Source organism: Etheostoma spectabile, chromosome 11, assembly GCF_008692095.1.
Source record: "Etheostoma spectabile isolate EspeVRDwgs_2016 chromosome 11, UIUC_Espe_1.0, whole genome shotgun sequence".
NCBI lineage: Eukaryota > Metazoa > Chordata > Actinopteri > Perciformes > Percidae > Etheostoma > Etheostoma spectabile.
The window spans coordinates 9,369,592-9,390,510 of record NC_045743.1 but is presented as its reverse complement, the minus strand read 5'-3'; the positions used below and the strand labels follow the sequence as shown (position 1 = coordinate 9,390,510).

The following is a 20,919-nucleotide window of genomic DNA, read 5'->3' as shown; positions in this document are numbered from 1 at the left end:
ACTGGAAATTCTCTCACAGCGTCAATCTAGCATGCTACTACTGTCCGCTTGGCCTCACTTTCTCCCTTAGAGCGGATTGGTAAAGGCTCTATCGGATTACACTCTGATTGGTCGGCTCAGTCTCGTCAGGCGGTACGTCAGCTCAGTTGCAATAACCATCATGTTTCCTCCCCCCTGGTCGAATAACAGTGCTTTAGGATGCTGGAGCAAAGCAGTAACGTATCTTTAGGACCAGAAGTCTGAGTGGGATGGAGACACAGAGTGAGGTAAGCACGAGGATGCTTTCTGTCTTTTAATGGCGTGTGCCATGCAGGACGAGCTTCACTTACCCTTTCTTATGGAGTGCGATGCAGTGTGATGGTTGTACTTTTTGTAATTTCTGAAATGTTAGTAGATTCGCCGATCCGCAGATAATAATCTGTCCTCATCCGCAGGTTTTCTGTGTCCCGGTTATTGTGGGCTTTGATCTCTGCCTTGCGGTTGGACCATTCTGGGGTCTTTAGTGATGCAGCTACTTTGGCTCAATCCCCGTTTAGCATATACACTGATCTCCATCCTCTTTGCAACGGCTTTCACCTCTCCACTTACGGTTAGAAATGCGTAGGTTTTCCAGGAAGATAGGAGGCGCAGGGGGTCAAATTAGACAGGCTATCAAACTTTAAACAGACGTATTTATTCATTGCTGTCTTTTTTTCTCATCCCTCTTTTACAGAGTGCTCGTGCCAACACGTTTAACTCACCCATGTTTCACTCTAACATCAATCCAACTGCATGTCTATGGGGTCCTGTGTGCAGTGTGCATGTGTGTAATTCGGGCCTCTTTGTGTGTGTGTGTGTGTGTGTGTGTGTGTGTGTGTGTGTGTGTGTGTGAGAGAGAGAGAGAGAGAGTGTCCTGCGTAACCTCCTCCTTCATTTGGGTCCTTCCCTCAGCTTGTAAAATTATTCTAATTTAATTTAATAAATGATGAATTATAAGTCAATAATAAATTGTACTTAGTGAGTCAGACTTTAATGTTCAGCAATATTAGCCCACTAAAAATAGAAAAGGAGAAAGTTCTGACACTTTCAATAATTTCAGATGATGTTTTGTGTCATCTAATGAAGTTTTGAGTAGGCCCAGTCATTGAAACTGTGTGAACATATTTTCTATCCTTAATATTTATTATTGTAGTCCCAACATAACAACATTTACTTAGTGTACTGATGTGTGCAGGATATGATAGCTCGGGTGAAAATGTGCATGGACGCTTATCAAAATCTCCTGAAAAAATCTGCACATATACCATGCAGATGTAGTTTGTATTGTTATATTCCATTTTAGTTAAAATACATAATCTTAAAAATCACTTTTAGAATATTTTAGACAAGTAATTATGACACTAGTTAATGTTATTTATTTTAAAGTATTTGTCTCCCATTGGGATACAAAACTTTATTGACTCATTATCAATCCTCTGACTCCAGCCATTCTTCCTTGGAATTGTTAGGATGTTATTTAACCACTGATATAGCAACCAGTGTGAAATTAACCACAATAGCTTTAAAAGTTCAAAAATGAGCAAGCTCTGAAATGGAGCTGTTTTTTCCTTGGACATTTAGGTCAATATCAGCATCAGACACTAATCTCCTTCTCGTTCAACCACATGATGGTTTCCATTACATGTCCATCTTGTCGTACCGTAAGTAATGTTCTGTCCATCGTTGTCCAGAAGCATCTTTTTTTTTTATTTTGCTGCAGAGCTTACACTTATACAATAACTCCCATATCTCTTCCCTGCTTACTGTGACTGTTCTCACTAATCACCTTTCTGCAAGGTGTAATTAGTCCAGGTAGTCTAAAGCCTTAATCCCTGGTATAAGTGTGCGTTATCTTTGCTTAGTGTTGCTTCCCTTGTTACAATGGGCTTACAATCAGCATCTTTTTAGATGTTGTGAATGCATTGTTTTGTTTTGAATTAATCAGTATTGTGCAAGCAGCAGGTGAAACATTATTCTATTTTTGGCATAATGTTACACATTCATGCATCCTGTCCATTTAGGTCTATAATGAAAGTTGTATCAAGTCAAGACAATAGTGCAGCATTACTTGTCCAAAACTGCCTGGGCATAGGCTTGCTAATAATAGTTTCACATCATGTACACAACCGCTTCTCTACTCGCAGCTCTTTTTCTTCTCTACATAATAGCACAGCTGGACACAGTCTTTACTAACAAATATATGACATCTCCCAACCTATGGTATATAAGAATGACAAAATGCCAGGACGTATGGCAACAACTTAGAGAGAACTTCTTCTTCTATCCTCCTTCACACAGAGCAAATAGAGCAAATATCCATGAGAAACCACTGCAATTATATATTTCAGTGCATACTACCGAAATGTCTATGCCTTTTCCTTTAAAAACTCAAATGGGTTTGAAGCAAATTCCTCATACACATGTTAACAAACTGTGCTGTTGTGCAAATTATAGCACATGAGTATGTATACAATTTGTAACAAAATAATGATTAAATCTCCTCCATCATTTTCACAACAACACAGTCAAGGTACATTTTCTTAACACAAGATGCCTAACACATCAGAAAATTCACATTCTTCTTTCCTCCTCTCCAGTAAATATAATCAGTTTTGAATTGGCCTAATATAAAAACTGACAATATCAGCAATTTTGTTCTACCCATATTTATGCATACAATATCTTTGTTTCATACCGCAATTATAGGCAGATTCGTTTTAGAATGGATGTGGAAAAAACATTATGAACAGAGTGGTGGGCATTTTCCATCTCTGTTGCATCTGTTTAATGGGTACAAATTGTGAGACTGGAAGAAATGCATTTCACTGGGAGGCATTGAGGAACAATTCCAGCCCATGACTAGTTTCTTCATACCTTAGAGGAATGAGTCTGAACTGCTGTCCTGAAGTTTGACTTAATTTCCCCAGTGACCAGCAGACCATTCCTGTAACAAAAAGGACCCTAAGTTCTGCAGGAGCCATGACTCTCAAATGGCAAAGCAGCTTTTAACAATAGTGTGTCTCCTGACATCAGCTAGCATCTTGTCTCATGTGTTTGAAGTTGAAGTGTATAGCAGTATAGTTTACATATGTTTATGCATCAAGCATAGTTTGTTTTGCAAAAAATGTGGTCAATTGTTGACAGTTTCAAGGTAACAGATTATATTTTACCTCCTTTGTTGAAATACTTAATTATTTAAATCTATAAGTATTCTATTTTATTTTGTTTAATTTAGACTAGTCTAACAGAGTCAAAATGCAATTAATGAATCAATGAATACATTCCACTCTGCATCTGCTGCTATTATTGATTCATAGAAATTGCTTATGCTTGTTTCCAGTTGAGCTGGTACAGTTAAATACTCTGTAGTTTACCATAACAGAGCGGTGTGGTAATCCTTTAACATATATGCTCTCTGACTGGCAGTCTGTCTCAGTCAGCTGAGCAACTTCATAGTCTCAACGGTCTGAGCTCAGCCCAAATGTTATTTATTCTCCTCATGCTTCTACAATTCTGAATGCCTCAAAAACCAACTTGTACATTCTGAGGTAACAAATGGCTCTCTTGGGAAAAATGGGCCAATGGAAAAATCTATGCAGAAATAGCAATACTTTAATCCATCTACAAACAAACCAAAATTACCTTTTGTTATGCTGGGAACTACAGGGAGCACTCAGACACAGACAGAAAAAGGCAGACTTGTGCAGGTCAGTGTTTTATTGCTTAGATGAGCTTTCAGACAGGTTGTGGTAAGGCAGGTACAGATAGGCAGACAGTCGGGTTCCAGTAGTGTTTGACAGACAGCCAGATTCAGATCCAGATAACAGAGCAGAGTCAGTGGGCAAGGGGCCTGGAAGCTAAAACATGGAGCCAGGTTCCTAAGGTTGATGACCTGGGGGCGTGGCCGTAGCGGGGGTCTAGAAGATGGGCAGGAAACCAGGCAGGAGACCAGGCAGGAGGCCAGGCAGATTGGTGGAGCCTCTGTGGAGGTTGGCGATGTAAGCAGAAAGCCTTTTGTAGATGGTCCGGGGGTTCCGGGGGCCCAGGGGCTTTAGATCAGGAAAGACAGCCAGCACATGATGCGGCTGGTTGCTGGCAGGACAGGGTGATGGCTGGTTGCTGGCAGGCTGGGGTGACCACACATAACCAAGATCTCCCCATGACCTTATATATGTATATTATTATATATATATATATATATAGTATATATGCTGTATATAATGTATATATGTATATGTGTACACACAAGTATATACATATATATATACATATATACAGTATATACAAATATAATAATCCACTTGTAATTACAGTAGGCTTCTATTCTATATGTATTTATCTAGTCACTTTGCATGAAAGACATTCTTTTAAAATGCTGACCTGTTATCACTTCCAGATAGCCTCTCCTCAATTTAGATACTGCATGAAGATAATATCATGTTTTACCTTTCTTTATTCCTGCAACACTAAGGCAAATGGGAGACAGTCCATTGTGAAGACAAAAAGTGTAAACCGCTAAAATGTGAGACAAAAGACCATATGGAGCAGGATGTTAGCATAGACATTAACTAATATTAACAACATTTACAAAATGGTACAAAGCAAACTTCACAGCCAAGTAAATGTTCCAATGTAGCAGAACATGCAACATTAGTTATGTTATTATAGTTAATTTTAGGTGACAAAGATCAGTTGGGTTCTCCAGAGTGTGTCTTAATAAAATTTGCATTACAGAAGAGAGCTAGCTGAGGCCTTCCTATATACATATTTATAGCTGTGAGGGCCAGAAAATAAGTGGCTCTTTGTGTGTAATGTGTAGCAGTGTGTCTTAAAAATGACGTTAGTGTCAACCTCATGAAGCCAAGCCTCGATCATGTGCCCTGCACTATGACAAAAGTAAGTCAAAGACATCTTTTGAACCTTTCCCACTTGTTCCAAGGCAGTTATCACAGAAAATATGAGAATTGATGCCTGTGATCTCAGCGTTATTCCTTTCTCTCTCTCTTTGTCTCTATCTTTGTCTCTCTCTCTCTCTCTCTCTCTCTCTCCTCTCTCTCTCTCTTCTTTTTCTCTTTCTCTCACACTCTTTCTCTTCTTTTTCTCTGGGGCACAGAGCACCAGGACAGCCTGTGAAGTGTGAAGGTGACACTGTACCAGCACCTTGCACAAAGCAATGCACAGCTTGCTTGGAATTGATATTCCTACAAATCCCCAGCCAATTACTGGAGTGGAGCCTAGGTGGTGCAGCTGCAGAAAACACATGAGGCATAGCTCAAGAGGATGACAAGTACTTCAGTCATGAAACATACAATAGGATGTACTAGAAGTAACAACAACATAAATTCTGATTTGTATTTTGTTGTACAAGTGGATGAGTGTTCTGATTCTGGATCTAAATATCCTAAAGCACTGGAGCTGTCACTGCAGTGGGTGCATGAAAAAAGAGCTTTTAGTTGAAACTTCAGTTAAATAGAAACTTTTTAGCCAAAGGAATTGAGGGAACCCAACCATTCGATCATTCCCCAAAGCATACCTCAAGCACTAATTCACTTGTTATTCTGGCATGTCTATGGAGAGCTTGAGGGAATTATTATTGTACGTCCTATGCTTTTGCTCCATAAAAACTTTTTTCACCTTATCAACTCATTTACTCCACACACTCTGGATATCTTTACTATCTGTATTTATATATTGTTTTCAGTTACAAGTACTTACTTTTTCAATATTATTTATGGTTACCTACTTTTGCTAAACTATTTTAATTACGTATTCAACTTAATTTAATTTAACGTCACTCACTTACACTGCAATATTGTTTTTCTGTACCATTGCAACTGCACTTTACGAAATCTTTATTTAATGTCACTTACATTCAGCCATAAATTCTGCTCACTGTCTGCTGTTTGCTTGTTTTTGTGTTAACTTGTGTATTTGTTTGTTTTTGCTCTTATTGTAGAAAATGCTGCTGCTGTAACAAGGAAATGTCCCCGCTGTGGGATGAATAAAGTATAATCTAATCTAATTTAATCTAATCTAATCTAATCTAATCTAACTCAAAGAATTCAAGATTATGTTTTTATTTTTAACAACTTAATGTACTCTTGGATTTTCTTTCATAGGATAACTTGTTATTCAGAAGGTAGTTTCTCCCTCAGAAGAGAGAAAAGGTCAAGTCCTCTGCGTCTTGATAGCAACATCTGTTCAGTGATATGTAAGGAGGAAGCGCTCGCAAGTGAGACACGCTTAATGAGAAAACTTGATTGAAATCAACTGAGACCACGGATGCTATTGATTTGTTGGGGGTTATACAGAATGATAATGTCATGTGTCTAAAAAAAATTATATGTCCTCCTACTTGTTGAAGCTCCAGTATGAAAGATGGTGAGTAAATTAGACCTTTTGATGGAAACAAGTGTGTTGCTTTTTTTGCATCTTGGTGGTGTATTCATCAGCCAATAATTGTATCAAATAATAGAAAATCACAAAGCACCGCAAATCATTTTAACAAGAGTTGATGGTGGCATTTGGCTGAGGAAGATAAATGTAAGGTTTTATCGGCCCATTTGCAGTAATCAACACAATATTTAGGACTTTAACCTGAAGGCTATTGAAAGCTGAATTGGAGTTATATTTGCCAGAACTAGATGGATGCAAGAATCTGAGACAGAGGGAAAGTCAGTTTTTTCTAGCTTAAGGCAGCTCTAGCCAAATGACAATATATTTTCTAAAGAGGATATTTTTTGAGTCAAATTAAGCTTTGCAGCTATTGTTGAACTTGATTGCTTGACCAGCCTGGGGTGCTGTGTAAAAAGCCATCCTATGGGCCAGTCATTTACTGCAGGCAGCATGAAAATAACTTTCGCAGATCAGAGAATTATTCATTAACATATCCAGCACATTAAAATGTAAAAAGGCATGCATAAGTCTAAGGCTGCGTGGGGGGAAATATGGTAAAAGCTTTTTGTCAGAAAAAAGTAGCCAAAGTCAAAAGTTGTCATTGAAAAACGTCTGTCACAAAATAGGAACATTTACTACAAGATTCCCTCAAACATGACAGGACTGTTTAGATATATGTACAGATAATGTATGATATCATACAAAAAAGTTTCACAGTAAAACTTATTATTATACGAAATCTAGGAGACCCCTGACTGGTCACGTGACATTGGTTACAGAGCTCTGTGCTACAGAGCAGCAGTGCTACAGAGCTTTGTGCTAACGACTGCGGTGCTCCGCATTATGCTCCGTCAGGTTCAGTTACCGCAGAGTAGGTGACTGTGCGCTGGGTACAGAGCACCGCAAGCTGCTGGTTGTGGTGCTGACTATTACTGTAAATGGCATGATATTTATCAATCAATTTTCTTTTCTCAAATCTTTGATAATAGTCTTTTTACCAGATCATAGACTTTTATCAAATCAAACCTTGATATTTGGATTTGAAAAACAAGGCAACATCTTCCACTCCATGTGTGGGAAAGTAGCCTGGGAAAACCCGGACAAACTTCCAGCAAATTTGAGATTTGCACTGCAAAGCAACTGGTCTGCAAGGGTCTGGTGTCAATCAAAATGTAACCAAAGAGTAAAAACCTAAATTATTTGTTTTAGTTAATTTTATATTAACACTCCATTCAGAATTATTAAGATTAAGGCATTATGATTTCAGACCAAATTAGTGTTATTTACTCCAGTGGTGAAAACTGTCTGTATCTGTACATGACTGGCTTCCTGTATTTAAGAGCTCTGCTTTAGGGGTCACATCGTTTGCTTCAGCTTGACATTACACTGAAATTGTATTTTATATGATTTCACATGACAAATAAAGTGAGAGATTGACAAGATGTCCGGCAGAGAAACTAAATGTGTACACCACAAACAAAATACAGATCCGCTACCCTATCTGGCAAACTTTTATAGTGCGGTTATAGCCGATAGAGAGCCGCAAAGCGAATGCAGATGTGCCGTTCACCCTGCTACGAGTTGATGAACCACTGATACGATTTTGGAAATATTATTTTAAATTACAGAAAGTTCTCTAGTGTTGCTTTAAATCAATTGCCTCATTAAAATAAATCTGTTCTTACAAGTGGTTCTTCCATGAAGATCCAGGGATCCAGTGTTCCTTATACGCCTCCTATGCTAGGCATAAGAATATGAACGGGTCTCAGTGTGATCCTAAAGTATGGTGTAAGAGACATTGAGTTTTTTCAACACCCTGGTGGAGAGTGCTTTTGGTTGCACATTGAGTCCACAATAGAATACAAAGTACTTTGCACACACAATGTTATATTTGTGCATATGGTGAGTCATTCTTAGTTGCTGATTACAGGTTTTGGCAAATAACCTATTTTTCATGCTGAGTTGATATAAATGCCTAATTTAGTGTGGAAACGCTGCTTAAGAAGCAGCAACCATTATCTCAATTAACTCAAATGGGGAAAAAAGAATCTCAACATATTGATGTGTATTGTTTCCTGCTTTTTCCTGTGTGCTTTTTTCAGTAGAAGCTGCAGTGAAAGGTTTGATTGAAAATTGATTTTCAGTAAATGGGAAATGTACATTGGTGCACAGTTGCCAGGTAGATGCTTATGTACACAGAGGTCGATATTAGCCATTATCTATTCACTACTTCTTTGACTGAACAAATGTGATCTGTAGGTGATGCAGAGCACCTTAATCACAGCACTCTGTTGGCTACTTTGAAATCCCAGGCTGGCAGGACAATGTATATATGTCTGTAGTGTTAACATGCATAGACATGCCCTTTTAACAGGAACTGCAATGTTCAAGCTGCCCAGCTTGCCTGTAATGATCAAAGAAACTAAAGATGATGTGGTAGAAACGGCATTCACCTGCTACAATTTCCATATAAGCATGGCCCTTGCCTCCCAATTAGGTTATTAAGTCATATTGTGTAATTGTGCAAGTCGTGACATGATCTTCCTGAGATGAACCAAGCTTCCAGACAATGTAGGTCCAGGGAAGGAAAAACAGCAAGGAAATAATTTCCAAACTGCTTTGTACTTTGTCTTTAGTCGGCGTCACAGTTAAAATAATAACATGTAAAAAAAAGTAAAGAAAATGAAATATGAAATATGTGGCTCGCTACAAAATTTGTCAATAAACTCAACTTAATTACGATGCATTTACAAATCAGTATTTATGACAGCAGTGCTGTATTTTTTTAATAACACATAACACATTCCATCACTTGACATACATCTACGAACAAAGTAAATAGGTGTAGATTCTTCATGTTTCTCGTTATTTTATGCCAGCCTCTCTTGTGAGCGTCTTCTCACTAATGATGTCTGACGGGGACAGGTTGAAAGATAAAGGTTAATCAGTGTGTCCAAGTGCTCAAAGACGTGAATCCTTTCTGCAGTGCCGTCCTTTGTATTCCACCTGCGACTTTTTGTTTCCCGCTGTAATTGCTTTGTGCAAGGGCAATGTTTCAGGACAGAATATAGATAAAGGAGTTTTTTGGTGGCATTTGTACTGGCCTAAGCGTGAAAGGATTTAGCTTTCAAGGAAGTCAAATCACTTTTCATGAAGAGGGCTGCAACTACTGGATTGGATGCTGTCCTTTTCAATAATTAAGCTATAAAATGTTACAAATACTGACAGTTTCACAATACTTTCTCAAGTGCAATAACGGTAATTGAAAAAGCATAAGCGACTATGCATATTAACCATGCAGTGTGATCAATTTTGAAATGTATTGAGAAGTATTCTATGACTAACAATGTTTTGCTCATATTTCAGGTAATAAATGAGAGTGTTTGGCTGAAATCTGCTACAGCATACACTACTGTACATACAGTTCACTAGATAAGTTTGTTACATGTAGAAACAACCTCAGGAAGATCTTAAAATGAACATTATTGGTCCTTACAAGTAGAATATCAGTTGTTGGGGGACTTTGGTTGTGTCTCACAGCCATCTATCACATCCATTGCACAAGGCTCCAAACAGTTATGAAATGTGTTTCTACTGCTTGTGTCATGTGCTGTGTGGTACAACCAATAATTCCTCTGTTTGATGTATTACTATCATATTAAATCTGCTGTGAGATCCATTGTTTTATTATAACTAGAAATGTAGATTGGGAAATCATTGATTGCTTTGCTAATTTGTAGCACAAAGATTAATATGTAGTTTGTTCCCTTTTTTTCTGAGCTCAAGGGTTGCATTACTGTTCAAATGCACTCAAGTACGTTAGTAAGTGAACGCATCACCATTCATACGGCTTGACATGTAGTATCTTCAGTTCAGTAGCATGCTCAATCTGTTGTTAGTCCCATTCAGTTCAGCACAAAACTGGCCAATAAGCAGTGTACAAAAGGTTCATAGTTAAGCAGTCTGTTAATATTCCTTAAATGAGGACGTTCCACTGCTTAAAGCTACTGATTTGGTCTGTGACAGTGGTAATTCTGTATAGTCAGTTCAGTATTCGTTGAGAAAGATGGGTTCAAACATGTACTGAACACCTCTGTGCTGAAGTTTAGAAACATCTTGTTTTTGTCTTATCCTACAATAAAGAGTCCACATTGAAGCACCAGTTCAGCAGCGCTTAGAAAGTGCCTTTGAGGTTTTGCACTACTTTATTTTTGGAATTGGAGGTGAACAAAGCATCACAGCTCAATTTGCCACTGGCCTGGATCTCGAAGCCTGCATTAGGCCTCGCATCTCCAGTATACTGTGCAGTGGAGATGGACCACTCCAAAGCTGTGCCGCCACTGTCTTTGTAGACACTTTGTCCAACTCTATCAGGGTTTGTTAGGTGGCTGGACTTGAGCTGACCCCAGATTGGTTGTTTTTTCCTGTAATCTTTTATTTTCTAGTTTTTCCTTATCTTCCTGAGTGTTAGATGCACAGGCAAGTCCTCTGGGACAAACTTGTGATATGGAAATATATAAATAATGTGACTTGCTACAACACCTTGTTATATAAAAAAGTGAGGCGAGTTAACAAAGCTAAACTCTGTAGTGATAGCACAGCACCGTGTGTTTGTGAGATTTAAAGCTCTCAAGGCACATTCTTGCTCACAGATATGTTTTCTTTTGTCTTAATTGTGGAAAAAAAACCTGAATGAACATTCACAGCAAACATAAGCTGCTCACTTGCATTTGCCTATTCTTTTCTGGTAACTTTTTTTCTTTTTTTTGCAGTCACATATTTTGGACTAAAACCTGATGTGGAATAAAAGATCTATAGATATGTTAAAGAGATATAGTAAACACATCTATTTACAACTGAGGGAACTGAGTTTAAGCAAATGTGCCAGCCATCATTGATTTTTATTTTAATAAGTGCCAGAAAAGATTGTTGATATATATTTAAATTTGACAGATTGCTGCACACAGGAGCCTTTATTTATATTTATATTTTCCACACTACATATGAGCTACTTACATGATAAAACTGCACTGACAGGTAAGATGTATTTTTTTGAAGATTTTCTGCAGCATCTTGCACATTCTCTAACTTCTGTCTCATTACTGAGTTACAGTACAACTGCCGAAACATAATTACAGACAGTAACTGGGATGAATCTACTTCTGTAATTACTCTGCAGTTCTATTTCACTCATCATTGACTGTCAGCACCAATAATCTGCATAATGAGACTAATTTTGGACAATGTAGAGCTGCACTGCAATGCTTAGTCGTATAAATCAGTGATTCCCAAAGTGGGGGTCGGGACCCCCAGGGGGGTCGCGAGCCAGAGAGGGGGGGTCGCGAGTTGATTTCCAGAAATAAAATAAAAATTTAAAAACGATTAGAAATAGCATATGTTAGCCATGATTTTAACACAAGATAAAACTAGTGGCTTAATTTAAAATAAAACCAAGCAACTAAATAAAAAGTAGCGGTCTCCAACATTAACACTACAACTGCCGGGATTCCAAAAAGTACTGGAACCGTGGTCATTTTGACCGCAAGATTCTAAACTCTATAATCTGTCATGATAAATACCTAATTGCAATTTTAATGCAGGTATTGTATTAGGATATCTTTAGAAAAACGAAATAACACCAAAATGTAAAATTTAACGTGTTTAATTTTACACTTGAGTTGCCCAGGTGTTTCAATAATTCATATCATGGCATAGTGAAACGTAATAATTCCATTCACATCTGAAAAATATGGTATGTAAACATGCAAATAACACCTAAAATTAAAATCTTTGAACATTTATAACCTAACCTAACCTGTCACTGCCTCGGTTGCGTGCAATGTTTATAGTGGGGGGTCGCGAGTCACTTGCACCGTTACTTTGGGGGTCGCGGGCTGAAAGTTTTGGGAACCCCTGGTATAAATCATAACTAACTTCAGGAAATCTTTTGTCAACTCATGTCTCGTCTGTCTTAAATAACAGGAGAAATTTAAACAAATGCTGAAAGGTTGGAGATTTGGTCAGAGATTCGGTGTGGGTCAAAAATAAATTCAAGTAAAATGAATTTCTTTGTATAGTAAGAAATAGTAATATAAGTAGTGTCAGTGATTTGTAATTTGTAATTTTGGCAGACGTCATAAGAAGAAGTTGTGGATTGTGTGTTAATGAAGGGGCATGTGTCTGTCTGTCTGCCTGTCTATTGTTGGTACTGTTTCATAACCTGATGAATAACCAGACTGTCACCCAGTCTTCTTGCAGGGCAATAAGGATTGGGAGACCACTTTAGTGTCTGACAGTTTGGAAAATATGCTTATTTGCTTTCTTTTCAAGAGTGGGATGAGAAAATTGAAACCACTCCTATGTCTGTCCTTTGGGGAGGTCCACCGAGATCAGCATGAGGCCATGTTTCTTTTGGCAGTGATGATAAACACAAGCAGACCCTGAGAGAGAGTGGCCGGGGGCATTGAGGAAGACCTTTTAATTTTGAGGACATTGGCCCTTTTTATATATATATAAAAACTGCCATGAGACAATGTACTGCTGTTCTTTACTGGAGGATTGTTTACAGAGCTCTGTGGGGGAGAGGTTTCTGTCTGAGGCAGAGAACGTTGAGCACCTTGTCTTTGATTGTAGCCGGGAGCTGGGTTTGCTGGGAAAGGTAGAGCTCATGGATTAAGTGAGTCTAGAGCTTTGTACATAGCCTAAGAGGTGCGGAAATACAAAACACTGGGGACTGATCTGATCTGGTCTGGGTAGCAAAAATGTATTCCGTATTTTGAATTCAGATTGAATGTTGGTCAAACGGTCTTCTCCTAGAAATTCTCTGTGCAGCACAGCACTTTGCAGTGTTACATGTTGATGACTTTCTTTCTGTGTATTTGAAATAAATATATTGAATATATTATTCTTAAAATCATACTGAGATAAAGGAAAACACAATATATAATGAAATTGTTTCTCTAGTTTTCATAAGCTGCTTGACTTTATATCTGTAATATTTCTTTGCATGTTAAACTTGACATACTTATGTTAGAGGACATAATTTGTCTGTCATCCCAGCATTGACCAACAAAAACCTGGTCTAAAGTTAATAACGCAGCATTTCATTGTTAATTAAACAGTGCATTAGTAAAATGTGCCTAGGCTTATGCACAGCGCACAAACACTATGCTTGTTACACGCATACAGGGAAGTGCAGCAGCACACAAACAATATTAAAATATTATGGTGCAAATCCGCCATCATAAAAGCAATGAGACAAGTTACAAACATGCCTGGCCTTTAGAGGGAATGGGAGATGACACTGGTTTATTGTATGTTACGTCCTAAACGCACCTATGAATTAATGAAGACACTAAGTACAACCCTTTTGAACCATGCGCCCGGCGCACGGACCCTTTTTCCCGCCGTCAAACTAGCAAAATTGGATTTGGACACGCACCTGCGCCATTCGCTTCACGCCATTCGCTTAAATCGTTAAAATAGGGCCCTCTGTGTTAATACAACTTGACCTGTTAAAGGTGCAATATGTAATACTGACAGCTAGTGTTTAAATTAGTTACTGCAGTACAAATTCAAAATATTGGAAAGAGTCCTCTCCCCCGTCCCCTCCTCCCCAGACTGGAAGTTCACGGAGAGTGCCAGGCTGAGACCGGAGCATCCATAGTCTCGCTTTGCCAGACCCTCCTCCAAAAGCACGCTGAAGGAGCATTCACAACAATGTTGCTAGACGCTTGTCACACATAGCCAGACATTACTTCACAGCACAGCGGAGTAGCTAACGTTAGTTGCTGGCTATATTGACAGTCACAGAAACCCGTGCTCACGCGGAGCTCTGTACCCAACTGACAAACACACTTTTTAGGCTTAGAATTACTGTAGGAACCGCTAAAAACACAACAACCTCGCAGTCCTCTCCACCTGACGGACAGACACACTTCCTACGCTTAGAATTACGGTAGGAACCGCTAAAAATAACACTACTTTGCCGACTGAACACACCTGAACACAATTGGCTTAGAATTACGGCAACAATTGCTAAACACACTGCAAACTCAAGGTCCTCTCTTCCCGATTTACACCCCACTCTCTTGGCTTAAAATCTTGGTTGTTGGCTCCAGCCGCTGAACAGGCTACACGTTGTAAACAGCCGTGGCCCGCTGGCCTGGTCCTCCGGTAAAGTTTGCAGGGTTAGCATGGCGGCGTTAGCCAGGACCAGTCGGGATCACTTTATTGGCTGTGTCTCAATTGTTTTTGCGAGTAACCAACTCGGGTACTATGGCTATTTAATGTGAGAACACAAATGTTGAAATGAAATTACATAAAATGCTTTTCCCTAGTAGCCGTTAATCCTTACCGGTTAATGAGGAAATTAGCCAACTCGGCATCCTCTTGGGCTCTAAGCTGTCTCCATCTTTCAAATACATCTCCAATATTTTCGTGGGGTTTGTAACGTCTCTGGTCACGCAACATGCAAACTAACGTTAGAGCTGTAGCACGCTGGCTTTACGTTTTTACAGGTATATCTAGCAAACCGGCCCGGCTGTCAAACTGGGCAGTTGGTAACAACACACAGTCTAAAACAGAAATTCTGTCATATAACAGAAATTTCAAAAGGAGAAAATACTGGCATTAGCATTGTTGTCAGTAAAGATAGTATTTCAATTCAGCATGTTTCCTTAATATCTGATGATACATTGGAGACATTTTTGGATTTATTACAGGAAATCTATTACATTGTGGACCTTTTAAGTTAGTAGTCTGTTACTAAGGGTAACCTATTGCCAATGGGGTATAAATTGATGAATTGTCATGAATTGCGTTACATCAGTCAAATGGGGTTTAACAACAGCAGACCTTACTCACACTCTGGCAAGACTAATGGACAATATATCATCATACATATCATGTATAAAACATTTTTGATAGACAACACAATTCCATTCCATGTATGGCTGAAAAAAGGTCTATACCAATTTATTTTTTAAATTTTTATTCATCATATTGTACACTCAACAGCTCCTTCCTTTACAAAACTACAATACAGAAAAATGATAAAATTCCAAATTAAATTAGGAACTTATTTGGCCATAAATAGATGGTTCATGATTGCCTGGTTGCTGTTACTGACTCGGAAGTGATAGAGCACAGTCTAAATGTGGCGACAGGCCGAGCTGCTTAGGACAGGTTGTTTTGAGAGGTGGAAACACAACTGCTTTCTTTTGCACACAATCCAAAAATTATAAGTAGTAATTTCAACAGACAAACCGCAGGTATAGAAACCTGATCATTAGTTTCTCCTTCTGCGATTACGACATGCAATACAACATCTAACTGCTCATTTGACATAATATTTTTCCTCTCAGAGTAAAAGTGTGAGATATGAGGGAGATTCTCAAGATTATATTCATTGTCGAATTTAGGAAATTACGTTTTCCTAATATTTTTATTGATTTCATTTTTATTCTGGACTGATAATTCACATACATGAATTGCTTTGACAACAGATCTGTACAAAGACAAAACTGAAGTGGGTAGAAAGCAAAAAACGCCAGAATTATAAAGTACAGTTTCTGCAGGCATATGCATGCATAGAACAGCCAATAGGAACACTCTGTCTCTGCAATGACCTGTGATTGGCCAAAGTCTCCCGTCATGGGCTAGATTTTGTAAAGCCTGAAAACAGATCTAAGAGGAGATGAAGAAGTCTAGTTGTCTCTCAGACCACTTGAATCACAATATGATGAAAGATTATGATGGAATGTTTGCTGAACAACGTTAAAAATAAAATTACCTACCACAGCTTTAACATTTTTTATTAAATATGTCTAAACCACTGGTTTAAGATGAATTAGTGACATTTAATTCTCTAAGATTCAGTAATTTGGTCCTATCAGTCTAAAATTAGACTTTGCAGAGCCACCAATTTGGAAGCCAGATTTCGGAGTTCAGAAAAAGTACACAAAGCAGCTTTTCATAATTATCAGTTGAATATACTCTAAATGTTGGACCATGGCCTCAGAGGCGTAGTGTTTCTGGAGGATCTTTAATTCTCTGTGCTGTACGTTTTAGCCGTTCCTGTGGGTAAGCTCAGATGTGCAGCGAAGCCAAATGAAAACAAACAAACAAAAAGGTGTCTTTTCAAGTACAAAGGATGTTTCAGTTCCACTGGCCAAAAACACACAAAGCATTGCAGAGAAGCAATAAGTGTCTGTCCGTGCAGGCTGTTGAAAAGGAGTAGAAAGTATTTTAAAGTAAATCATTTTTAATTTGGCCCTTTCAACAAGGACACACTGTTGCACCTGTTATTTGCTCTTTCTCTAAGCCACACAAATCAGCAGTATGCTTGTCTTTCATTCCTGACATAAAACCACATTTCTCTGAAGCTGAAGCATTGGCCTTTGATGAATGGCAGGCTGTTGTTGTGCTCTGCATGCTATACCTCTCGGCATGAGATCTGTAGCTACTCCATATTGAAAAGTATGAGACTTTCTTTGCCCTGCTGTGATGGATATAGATTTTCTCCGTTGAGTCCGATAACCATCAAACCCAGATATATTTTTCTTTACGTTTGGACAGAACCATGCTTTTTTTCTGTTTCCAGTCTTTATGCTTGGTATTTAACCCTTGGTAAATAAGTGAATAAGCCCATTTCTCAAAGTGTTTCTCATCAGCATCACTGGCCACAGGAGGCAGTTGTTTTCATCAAATTTCTATAAAAGCCCACTGCCCAGTACCTGTCCAGCACCAGACAGCAGACAGACACAGTTAGCAACAAGATGTTAGCTGCTTAATGTAGTGTGGCATGTAGCAGTTGGTGGAGACTGAAAACCGAGCTAAAAGGAGAGTGAATATTGGACTTCTATGTGCCAGATGGCCAGAAACACGACTCCAAACGAATGGTAATGTAATGTTGCTCTGTGTCTCCTAAATGTGTAAATAAGGTGACTTGTTTCTGCTTCCCCCAAGTGGCAAGTTTGATAATATAATAAAATGTATACTTTAATATGTATTTTGTCAAGCACTAACTCAGGTGTCTTAATCACGGTTCCTTGAAACACACTAATCAAAACATGCAGTCATCATAAAAGGTCATCCAGTGGTCATATCCTCGGAGGCCTTTCACACAATTTAATTTAAATAGCTTTTGAAAACATCTGTTGGCCCAGCACAGGAGCATTTTCATTTTTGCTGTGTGTGTGCATTAACATATCCAGAAACGTGGTATTATGGTAATTTACTTTCTCTATTTGCACACCACTTAGCAGACTGAGCTCCCAGCCAGAATGGCTTAGTGGAAGCATATATTATTACTGTGTATGCACTTTTGACTTAAAGCATAATAACTATAAAGTGCCAAACAGCAGCAGCGGAAGTTTAAATATATCTACTAGGCTGAAAATATAAATAAAGTACACAAGAATCCCCAAGATCTATTAATGGTTTCTGTCACTTTAAATTTTAGTCAAAGGCTTTGTGCACAATTCTGCCTTTATAGTTCAGGTGGAAGAAAATTGTATTGAACACATGGATTTAGTGCAACATTTGCCATGTCTTTCTCCACTTTTCTTTTCATTCATCATCTTAGGCGACTGTGTCCATTGAACTGAATACATTGCCTTGAACAACCCTTCAGATGGTGCAAGCTTTTTCTCTGATGATGTGGACATGAATCTCTTTGTCGCTGCATCACAGAAAATGAAGATAGTATTGATTTTACTTTAAATTGTTTCTTTTCATGATGGAGGAGACATGCTGCAATTTTATTGATGCCTAGAAATACAGAATAATGTCTGTTTTATCACAGTGAATATGTCATTTGTCAGAATGTCCTTTTGAATTTGAATTTTGGGTGTTCATAATATTCTGCCCTCTGCAGGGGTACTGTGTGGACACATGTCCAACTGCTTGAAGTACATGTATTTCTGGGGCAGGGCTGGAAATGGCATCTCTGTCTCGGTGGCTACGACCATCTGCTTGTAAAGAAAAGATGTATTAATTAAGAACTCATTGACAGCATCATTAATTAGACTTCTGAGTACCTCTTTATTTTTGCCTTAACAAGTGCATGTGGAAAATTCTGCAAAGCAATTATGTTGCATTTATAAACAATGGATTTTGCTTTTTGTGTTGCAATGCAAAAAGGAAAGAGTTCCATCTCTGCGCTCACATACTGATTTAAACTGGATCCAGTTATTTTCTAAAATTGTTTGTGTTTTACAGTATTCTCATTCACCTCACATGGCACTGACATGCTGTTTCAGAGCAGGCTAAACTTCTTTGGACAACGTTTCTCTGGAGACACTTGTCTTCTGCTAGCTCTCTATCTGTACCTGTAATGGGAACCCTAGAAATGTATGTTTCTAATGCTCTGCCTTCAGTCTTGTTGATTCTCTAAAACAGCTCTGCTGGCTCTCTGCTTAATGCTTTCACAAACACACAAGCCAAGTTGCATGATGTCACAGTTACATAAGATACAAGATTCTTACTTGTACAACATACACTGTGTTATGATAGATAAAAAATATAAATTCAGTGCAGAGAAAAACCTGATTTGGTAGCTTGATACGTACCATCAAAGTGTCTCATTTTTCATTTGACGATCAATGGAGACAAAAGGTCCGGGTCTGTGACACAGTGACTAGCGGTGGCCAGCTGTAATTGTGTTTGCCTCACAGCTTTAACTTTAATCATAAGTTACCCACAGCACCAAACTGATGAAAAGCTGATGAAAAGGGGAAGCTAAAAAGTACCAGGTTTTACTATTGCGTTTGGCAAAGGAACTCGGCTGTTCCAATGTGAATGCATATTTCATGACAGAGCTATGGGAATGAGGAAGAGGGAAGAGTGGTGAATCGAAGACAACCTGTACTTTTAAAGGGTACACACAGAGACAGCAGTATTATCACAAAATAAACTTGTGTGTCTTGCATTTTGCATGCTGTGTGATGCGATTGTGTGTTGGCACATATGATAAAAAAACGCTTTTGTATTTCTGTATTCAAAATGCATTTCTTTCACATTACACATGTTAATGTGGTCAACAACATGTGGCATGGTAAAAGTTGCTTTATAAGGTTTGGTGATCCTCTTCACATTGCCACGAAGCTTATGAGTGGAGAGATAAAAGGATTCAGACAGAGGTGGACAGAAGGGAGCTGCAGCTTGTCAGATAATGAGACGAAAATGCCAGATTTCCCTGCATAATGATTTATCATTCATGCTGATGTTTGCACTGAAGGGAAAGGCTGTGGTGACAGGAGGGTCATGCTTGGCTATTTACATGAACTGTGACCTAGCATTTGGAGCATATGAGCGTAAAATCTTTGAAGTGCATTAATGGTGTGCAAATTGAGTAACTCTGCAATATGAAGCTTGGTTACTTCCTGTCATGTGCAAGTCCCACAGCTGCTTATAGTCTATTGATACATTATGTGCCTTCATAAATCACACATTTACAGACCCATATTAACCTGAAGATGTTCGTTATACCATTTTTTTGCAGTCAACTAAATACATTACCTTTTGCTTTTACTATCTGTAGCACTGATTAACTTGATTAATTCTGTTGTAACACTGCTGCTTCACAGCCTGAAAACTGCGCTCTGATGGACTGAAGCAACTTCTGTGCTATAAATGGCCACCATCATCAGTATTTTTCTTTTACTGGATCTTTCAATATATTTGTATACCAGGGAGTATCAACTGGACAGCCCAGGTTCACACTTATTCTAAATGCCCCATCTAAGGAAGCATTTGCGTTGTGAAAGTGTATTTGTAGAAATCACTGCCAGCTCTCAGAGATGATGATCTGCAGTTGGTTCTCCCAGGTGGCTGTAGGGCATCCATTTCATACACAGTGGAAAAGCACATGGTCCATTTTGCCACCGAGTTGAGAAGAAAGGTAGCTCAGAGTTTCAGTATGATCTGTACCTAGATAACTCACCAACTTTAAGAGTAGTTGAATGCAAGGCTGTCAGACTGGGGGTGGAAATGGGACTGAGAACCAAGAGCCCTCACGTCAGGAGGGCCCAAAAAGATGCAAGAATGAACAGCAGTGGATGAGGGGAGCGGCCCTTAGAGAATGCCTTTCTACAGAACCCAATATTTAGTGCTACGCCCGTGGTTAAATGAAGAATTTCTTGTGCAAATGTTGCATTTAGCCTCCAGCTTTACAATGAAATATAAAATCCATACGGACAGATCTCTTTTATTAATGCTTCACAATTGCTGGCTGCTTGGCTACCATGTGATTAGTAACATCCAAATTCATGCAGGTTTACAGTGCTGCCATCATAACCTGGCACTTCTCCATTTCCCTCCACTACCAGATCCTTCAACTGCCCCAACATCCTCCTCCTCCTACGCCTAGCTTTTTTGTTGATTTAACTAAGATGGGTTTATGGTATATTCTATAGTAAATGGCCACGACCAATCTCACGACAAGTCCTCCAAACCATACAACATTATAGGTTATTTATTCTTAGCCTCTAATACGACCCACAG

The 20,919-nt window shown here is 38.7% G+C and overlaps 1 protein-coding gene across 1 annotated transcript in view; it reads left to right on the top strand.

The window, feature by feature from the left end:
- The first annotated feature begins 144 nt into the window (after window positions 1–144).
- The window catches only part of b3galt1b (UDP-Gal:betaGlcNAc beta 1,3-galactosyltransferase, polypeptide 1b), a 42,608-nt gene continuing 21,833 nt past the window's right edge, over window positions 145–20,919 (top strand). Inside the window, exon 1 of the mRNA XM_032529619.1 lies at window positions 145–266. The gene's annotated coding sequence lies outside the window, so the exon portion shown is untranslated. The remainder of the gene's footprint in view (window positions 267–20,919) is intronic.